General features: G+C 34.8%; 1 pseudogene; it reads right to left on the bottom strand.

The window, feature by feature from the left end:
* Nucleotides 1-569: 569 nt before the first annotated feature.
* On the bottom strand, nt 570-6,498 carry LOC112322209 (phosphoserine aminotransferase pseudogene; annotated as a pseudogene).
* Nucleotides 6,499-7,899: the final 1,401 nt, after the last annotated feature.

Raw genomic sequence — 7,899 nt, 5'->3', positions numbered from 1 at the left:
GTCATTGTGAGAATAAAAGCACAGAGAAAAGATCTCCAGTTTGCCCTTTAGCCTGGAATTCCTAAATGCCATGTGGTCAACGTTAACCTGAATGAACAGCTATGGAACCCAGGAGTCTCCACTGCTGTCATTTGGGAAAGGATCAATATTCAGCACCCAGAGGACCCTATCCACCCTCCCTGCTTCATGTTTGTGTGTCTCCAGAAACATTCACTTTGCAGGATTAAGTCCACAGGTAGGTTTGAATACTGTGATCTAGCTAGAAAAAGTAGTAGCAAAGACAACATAAGCTGGAATCATAAGAAAAGCTAAAGGAAAATTTCTAAAAATTCTTCCACTTCAAGTCAAATTTAGGATGTCTGTTAAGATCCATCAGTTTTGCAGACCTGTGGATATTTTGCTGTTTTTGGATAAGGAGGAGGAGGAGGGCAAGAAGAGGAGGAAGTGGAAGAGAAAGAGGAAGAGGAGGAGGAGAAGGAGGAGAATCTATAATAAGCATGTTCCTTTGAGAAAAATACTGTTTTAGTTTTTGAAACCATTGTTAAGTTACTTTAAATTTTGGACATTGTTCAAAGGGAGAGTATATATTGGTCAGGATATATTCGCAGCTGATGCATCTCCAGAAATTCTTCATGAAGGCTGCCCGTTCCTGAACATCCTCAATGTGCCAGGATTACACACAGACATCCGGATGCCTCCTACAGACCTATGCCCTTCCCAGAAGATCATATTGAGTTCAAAGTCTCCATCGAGAAATATTTTTCTAAAGCATTGTCTCCTTTGGTGTTGCCAAAGAGGAATGAATATTCATCTTGCTTCTTTGCTGCAGCTCCACTGGACAAACAGAGTCTTTGAGGATTATCAATAATCCCGTAAATCATTTGAGATTTGATGGCTGCTGGACCGCCCATTGTTCTTAATCCACTCCAGGACCACGCCCATGGCCTAGATGCTGAAGCAGCAGGGTGTGTGGGTCCAGGAGTTGTTTCTGCTCTGCACTCTGTACTCCGAGGCCGAGGGGCACTCTCCGAGGGAGAGCCCCCCCATGTCATCGTGGGTGATCACCACCGTGACTCCTACAGAGCCAGTGCTCTTCTGTTACTCAGCACAAAAATGACACCACACTTGGAAACACCCACTGTCTTGGATAGGACTTTGAAGGCGCCACGAACCAGCGCTGCTCTTGATGTCAGGACTGAAGTCAAATTCACACCATACACGGTCTCATTGGTGCAATAACACTCCAGGGAAGTGTCCAAGCCGAGGCTCTAGAATTTTTGCGTAACTGCCAAGTTTGGGGTGGACGATACTCAGAGTCGCACAGCCCCACTGTCCCAAACGTCTTGACTTCTTCTGCGGCTTTAGCTGACCACGCTCCTATCACCTCACAGCCAGCTCACCTTCCTGCTTTCAGTTCAGCCAGGTTTAAGGGAACAGCACTGAACGGGCCACACCCACGTCTTTGTACAAAAATCATCTTGTAGTTTCTGGAAGTGTTAAGAATCTTAGTGAAATCTAATGACCTGTGACTCACTTTAAGAACCCTAATTCTAATGCCTTTGGAGTCTAATAATTCATTTGGAACCTCTAACAGTGCTGAGCCCAGAAGCTTAGCAGGGAGGGCCCATAGCTGATCACCTGCCTCTGTGTCCACAGCACTGCCGCCTGGGCATCAGACAGTCAGCAGAAAACTGAACCTTTTCCTCATTTTTCTATTTTACCCTATATCACTACTATACTTTTCACAGTTCTGAGTAGGTGTGAAAATTGGCATTTTAGTGAATAACAGAAAGAAAGAAAGAAAGAAAAAGAAAAGAAAGGAAGGAAGGAAGGAAGGAAGGAAGGAAGGAAGGAAGGAAGGAAGGAAGGAAGGAAAATGATTTGGTACCTTATATATATTCATATAAACAGAATAAAAAGTAACCAGCATTTATTGTGCCCCCACCAAAACTAAGGCAATTCACATATACAGTATATAATTGCACATTAAAACAACAAGGTCTTATAATGCTAGGATATTCATTCATTTACCTAAGATCCCAGAATTAACAACTGGGTTAGTAAGATTGGAACACACATTTATTCACTCCAAGTCCTTGCCCCTCCTAATCCCCTACAAAGTCCAAAATCCATAGCAAATGAAACTGAATGTGAATGGGTCTCATTCACAGTGTTAAGAAATGGGTCTTAAAACTCTGAAATATACTGACATGGAAAAAATACATTTTATTCAGACAAGGATGAAAGAGGGAGAGAACAGGTAACTACAGAAGGGTATTTCTAATTAAAACAAGGGTCATACCACTTACTGCCACTAATATTACCCCAGAAGCCCAATCCCACCCTGTGACAATTTATGGGAGAACACAATGGCTCCATCATCTGTTTCCATGAGAACAAGGATTACATTTGTTTGTTATCTATTTCAAGAGTCAGGCTTCTCACTTCAGTCCTTTTAATAGTCACGAAAGAATAATCAGTCCTGCTCATCACTCATCTTTTCATTAATATGATGTAAAAATTGGTTAGGATAACATTTTATAAGCTTCATAAATCACTTAATTTTCAGCAATAAATTATGTCCAAAATATTAAGTAACATAGCAAGTAAAATAGCAGTAAAGTTTTACATGTATTTTTGATGCAGGTAAAGTTTACAGAGCGTGAAGAGGACAGATCTTAAGTAAGCCTTTCAATGACTTCTGATTGATGTAATCACTCATAACGACCAACCCACCATGATACAGAATATTTCCATCACCCCACGAGTTCCTTCATGCCCCGTTCAAACACTGCCACTCATGGGCAACCAATATTCTGCCTTCTATCCGCTTGCTTTTTATCTCCATATAAATAGAATCATGAATAAGTTCTCTTTTGTGTTGGTCTTTTACTGAACATAATGTTATGCTTTTGAGGTTTATCTGTGTTGATTTTCTGTCAGTTGAGCGCTCTTCTTTCAATTGTTGATTAGTATTTTATTATGTAACAATAGAATGCTTTGTTATTACAATTCCCCTGTTGATGACACCTGGGCTGCTCTGAGTTTAGGATCATTATGAATAAAGCCACTTTAACTAGTTTTGTGCCAGTCTCTTTGTGGGTGTTCATCTGTCTTAGGTAAACACCAAGAAGAATTGCTAGATATAAGATAGATGCAAGTTTAACTTTATGTGAAAGTGTCAGTGAGTTTTTCAGAGTAGCTGTACTATTTTCTAATCCCATTGCCAATGTAAAGAGTTCAGTTATACCACATGCTCAACAAATGTTGATGTTTTCAGTACTTCCGGATTTAGTTGTTCTAATGAGTGTATAATGGTACCCCATTGTGAGTTTAATTTGCATTCCCTGATCACTAATGAAATGGAGGAATTTTTCTGGTTATAATTGGTCACACTTGTATCTTCTTTTGTAAAGTATCCTTTCAGTTCTTTTGCTCATTTTTTAATGTCGTTGACTTTATTTTAAAAATTGGTTTGAATTGAGTTCATTATATATTTTGAATAAAAATTACTTGTCACATATATATTAATGAAAATAATTTTTCCCGTGATGTAGCATGTTCATGGACATTTTTGACAGTGCCTTTTGATGAAAAATGTATTTAATTGAGGCATTTATATGCCCAGTGACATGTTCAGATCAAAATATAAAAGATTTCCATCACCCCAGAAAGTTTTCTCATGCCTTAATGTCCATTTTTTAGTCACCATCCCCAAAGAAGCAACAACCAATCTGATTTCTAACACTATAAATTAGTTTTACAGAGTGAAGAATTTCTTATGACTAGATTATACATTTTCTTTCAGTTAGCATACTTCTAAAATTCAGCTATGTTTTTTAATAAGTCAGGATTTCATCCCTTTTATTGCACATATCATTCATTTATCACATTGCTGCATAGCATTCCACTGTATAACACCCTTTTGTTTATCCATTGATAGAGATCTGTTTTTTCATATTTTTCTATTGTATGGATATAATAATAATACTACTGCAAAAATTTTAACACGAGGCTTTCTCTAGATAAACAACTCTGATAAACACCTGGAGTGGAATTGAAAGGTCATAAGGTAGATGTATTTTAAACATTTCATAGTTTCTAGTGTATGGATTTTGCCCATGTTGCATTACATTAATCTAGAAATTTTAGGTGCTATTTTAAGTAGTTTTTAGTTCATTATCGAATTGCTGTTCATTGCTGATAAATAAAAATACAATTGTTTTCTCTATATCATATTCAAATCTTCAGATAACGTTAAATTTCTTTTTTTGTTTTTTCTTCTTTAATGCCTTAGATTGGATTTGGTACCAGGTTTATAGTGGCCTCTTACCATTAACTAGAAAGTATTCCTTTGTCTTCCATTTCTGAGTTTGTATAGGAAATTATTATTTCTTCCTTAAATATTTTTTAAAATTCACCAGTGATGCCATATTGTGTTTGGAACTTTCTTTGTAAGTAGCTTATTTAAGAATATAATTTTTAAAACATATATAGGACTATTTAGTTGCATTTTTTAGTAACTTCTTATAATTTCTGACATTTAAGGAAATTTAAGTTATTGAATGAATTGAACTAAAATGTCTCCACATTAGTTGCTTATGTTGCTGAATTGTGTATTTCCTCCTTTCTCTTGAGAAATCTCCTTAAATATTTATCAATTTTGGTTATTTTTTCAAAGAATGAAATTATTTGTTTGTCGACTGTCTAGTGTGTTTTGTTGCATTTATTTATGCTCTTATTTTTTAAATTTTGTTTCTTCATCAATTTTGGTTTAATTTACTCTTTTCATATGCTCAAAGCACAAGACATTAATTTTAAATCTTGTTTCCTTTAAGCATTCAAAATTCATACTTCATTTAAGTCCTGCTTTGACTAAATCCCACGTATTTTTATATGTTTTCATTGCACTTATTGCAAGATATTTTCTCATTCACCTTATGACTTTTTTCTTATTTACCTTATGGCCTATCAATTGTTTAGGAGTACATTTTTAAATAACTGTGTTTTGAAATTTCTAAGTATCTTCTTGTTATTGATTTCTAACTTTTCTCCACTCTGACCCAGGATTTGATCTATCTTTTTGAGTGACCTATATGTATGGGGTGCATATTGGGTGTAGGTATCTACAAATGTCAAAGTTAAATCAAGTTGGATGATAGCAAGTTAGTTAAAGGTACTGTTCAAATCATATGTATGCACCTTTTTTTTGTCAAACTGCTCTGCAAATGGAATCAAGTCTGTGACATTAATGTGGATTTGTAAATATACTACTTTTGGTCTATTTTTGTTTCATGAGTTGGAATGTTTTGTTCTTATGCCTTACACATTTAATATTTACATTTTAAAGATTAATTTACACTTTTTTCATTATGAAAAATCCTTTTCTAGGTATTCTTCTTGAGATCTCCTTTTTCTGATATTAATAGAGTTACACCAGTTTTCTTAATCCTTTTCATCCTTTTGTTTTCAACCTGTTTGTGTCTTTGTGCTTAAAATGTAGTATTTTTGTAGAAAAAAATGAAGTGTGGTTTTTATTTTTTAATTCTTTTTTGCTTTTTAAAAATCTAGTTTGAACAACTTTTCTTTGAGTTGACGTGTTTAGTCTATTTATATTCAATATAAATATTGATAAGTTTGTAATTCTAGCATCTAGTCATTTGATTTCTGTTTATACCAACTGCTTTTTATTCCTTTGTTCTCCTTTCCCTTTATGTGCATATATCATACAATACAAGGAAATGTACTCATGCTGCATTAAAGATGTAAAGTTTAAAACAATACAGTCAAACACTGAGAATGAAACATATAAAAACAGAGAAGCTACCAAGATCTGAGCTATCTGACAGCACAAAAATGTGAAACTTGTGTAATGAAGGGTACTCTACAAAAGTGTAAGAAGAGTCACAGATTGGGGGGGAAATCTGGTTCCACATATTTATGGAATTGTATATAATACACTGTATATGGAATGTATTTGTACTATATGTTAATATATTAATTAAATATATAAATGCACAGTATATTGAATTTTATATAATAAAATAGTAAAATAAGATATGTGATAAACATGTATAAGAGTTAGCATAAATACTTATAAAGAAGTTTTAACTCCTCAATTTCCTCCCAAATAAAGACATCCATGTAATACCATATTTTGCCTGTCAAACTGGCATCATAGTTTTGAAAGAGAAATAATATTTGTTATTAATAATGATGTAAAGAAATTGGCGTGTTTATATACTATTAGTAGAATTGTGAATTGTAACATCATTTTGGATGGCAGTTTAGCAATGCTTATAAAGCATCAGATGTTCCTATTCCATAACGCAGCCATTTCTCTCCTATTTGTTCCGCAGGTGAGAGCCCTCATCACATCGCTCCTCAGACCAGAGCATAAGTTGGAACGCAGCTAACTGTTCCATAACAGGCACTACTTACGTAAATCAGGGCAAACCCAGCTGTGCACTCTTTTACTTCAATAAGACATAGCTTCATGTGTTAACACAAAAAGACTTCTATAGAACATTAAATGAACAAAAGTAACTCCAATGCCCTATGATAAAATGTAAGTATTTTTAAATCTCATGTATGTGCGTGGGCATTTAATTTAGCAGGACATAAGCATGTATACTGATATTCTCGTAATTGCACAGAAATAGATTTATTAATGGCACTACTTCTGGGAGATAAATGAGAATGAAGAGAGAATAAAGAAGTATTTGTTTCAACCCAACAGATGATACTTTTGCAATAAAGAATAGACAAATAAATAAACTAAATAAAAAAAGCAAAAGAGAAAAGTGCTTACTGAGAATCCAGTTGTTCTTTGCAAATTGCCTGCTGTGAGTGGCCTTGTGATACAACTTTACTCTGTAGCTTTGTGAAATTTGCTCATTTTTCTGGATAACTCAGACACTTTTGTCTGACATGTCTGGATATACATTAGATGACTAACTACATAAACAAGTTAAAGTGCCCAGTAGAGACTATTTATCCGGGTTAATTCACAGAAACTGGTAATAGCACCTGCATCTATTTTGTCCTTTGCTTAAAAATAGAGACTTTAAGAGATAGCAAATGCCCTGGAATTGTCTACTAGTGAAATATCAAATCTAGGAATGTTCTCTTCTATTAAATCTTGAGTATTGTCAAATGCCCATATTCCTTCCTCTGCTGAAGAGAATTGGTTACTATAACAACCACTGCGGCAGTATTACTAACACACACAAAAACCCCAAACCCACAACTTCAAAATGACAAATGTTTTCATGTTCACAGTTTTATCAGGTAATTTAGAAATGGGCAGAAATGTGATAAGAAAGGGAAAAAGGGAAAGGTATTTGAAATTAGATTTTTATCCAGAAAGCAAGTTTAAACAAATTAGAAGTCAGAGGAAACTGAATAAACAGGGTACTCCCACTTCAGGCTTCAAGATGATAGTGCCACAGTTACTCAGAGATCACAGCCTCATTCTCCAACTAATCTGGGGGCTGTGGGTAAAATGGGGAGAGCTAACTACTGATGCTAGATAAAGGAATGAGTATATATTTCAGAAAATGCAACCTGATTGCACAATAAAGACTACTGGGGGAGGTGAGAATAACTGAATCAAAGAAAGTACAAATTTTAAGCTTTTATTGTTACTTGCTGTAAAGCAGAGAGAACATTTCTCCCCCTGCCCTCATCACCATGAGTATAAACTCACATAATGTCCTTACAAACTGATTTAAAAGCTATTAAGCTTTGGAAAAATGTAAGTAATTGATATCAGTCATTCTTATTGATAAAATTTAAATGACCGAATATCTGTAATTTATTGATAAACTACTTTTGTCATAATATTTTCAATAGTGTCGTTTCCCCTTTTACAACAAAAATGTTTGCTCTCTGAGATTG

This window comes from Desmodus rotundus, chromosome 2 (genome assembly GCF_022682495.2).
Source record: "Desmodus rotundus isolate HL8 chromosome 2, HLdesRot8A.1, whole genome shotgun sequence".
NCBI classification, from domain to species: domain Eukaryota; kingdom Metazoa; phylum Chordata; class Mammalia; order Chiroptera; family Phyllostomidae; genus Desmodus; species Desmodus rotundus.
Note: the sequence above shows the minus strand (reverse complement) of the source record. Positions and strands in the feature narration are given on the sequence as shown.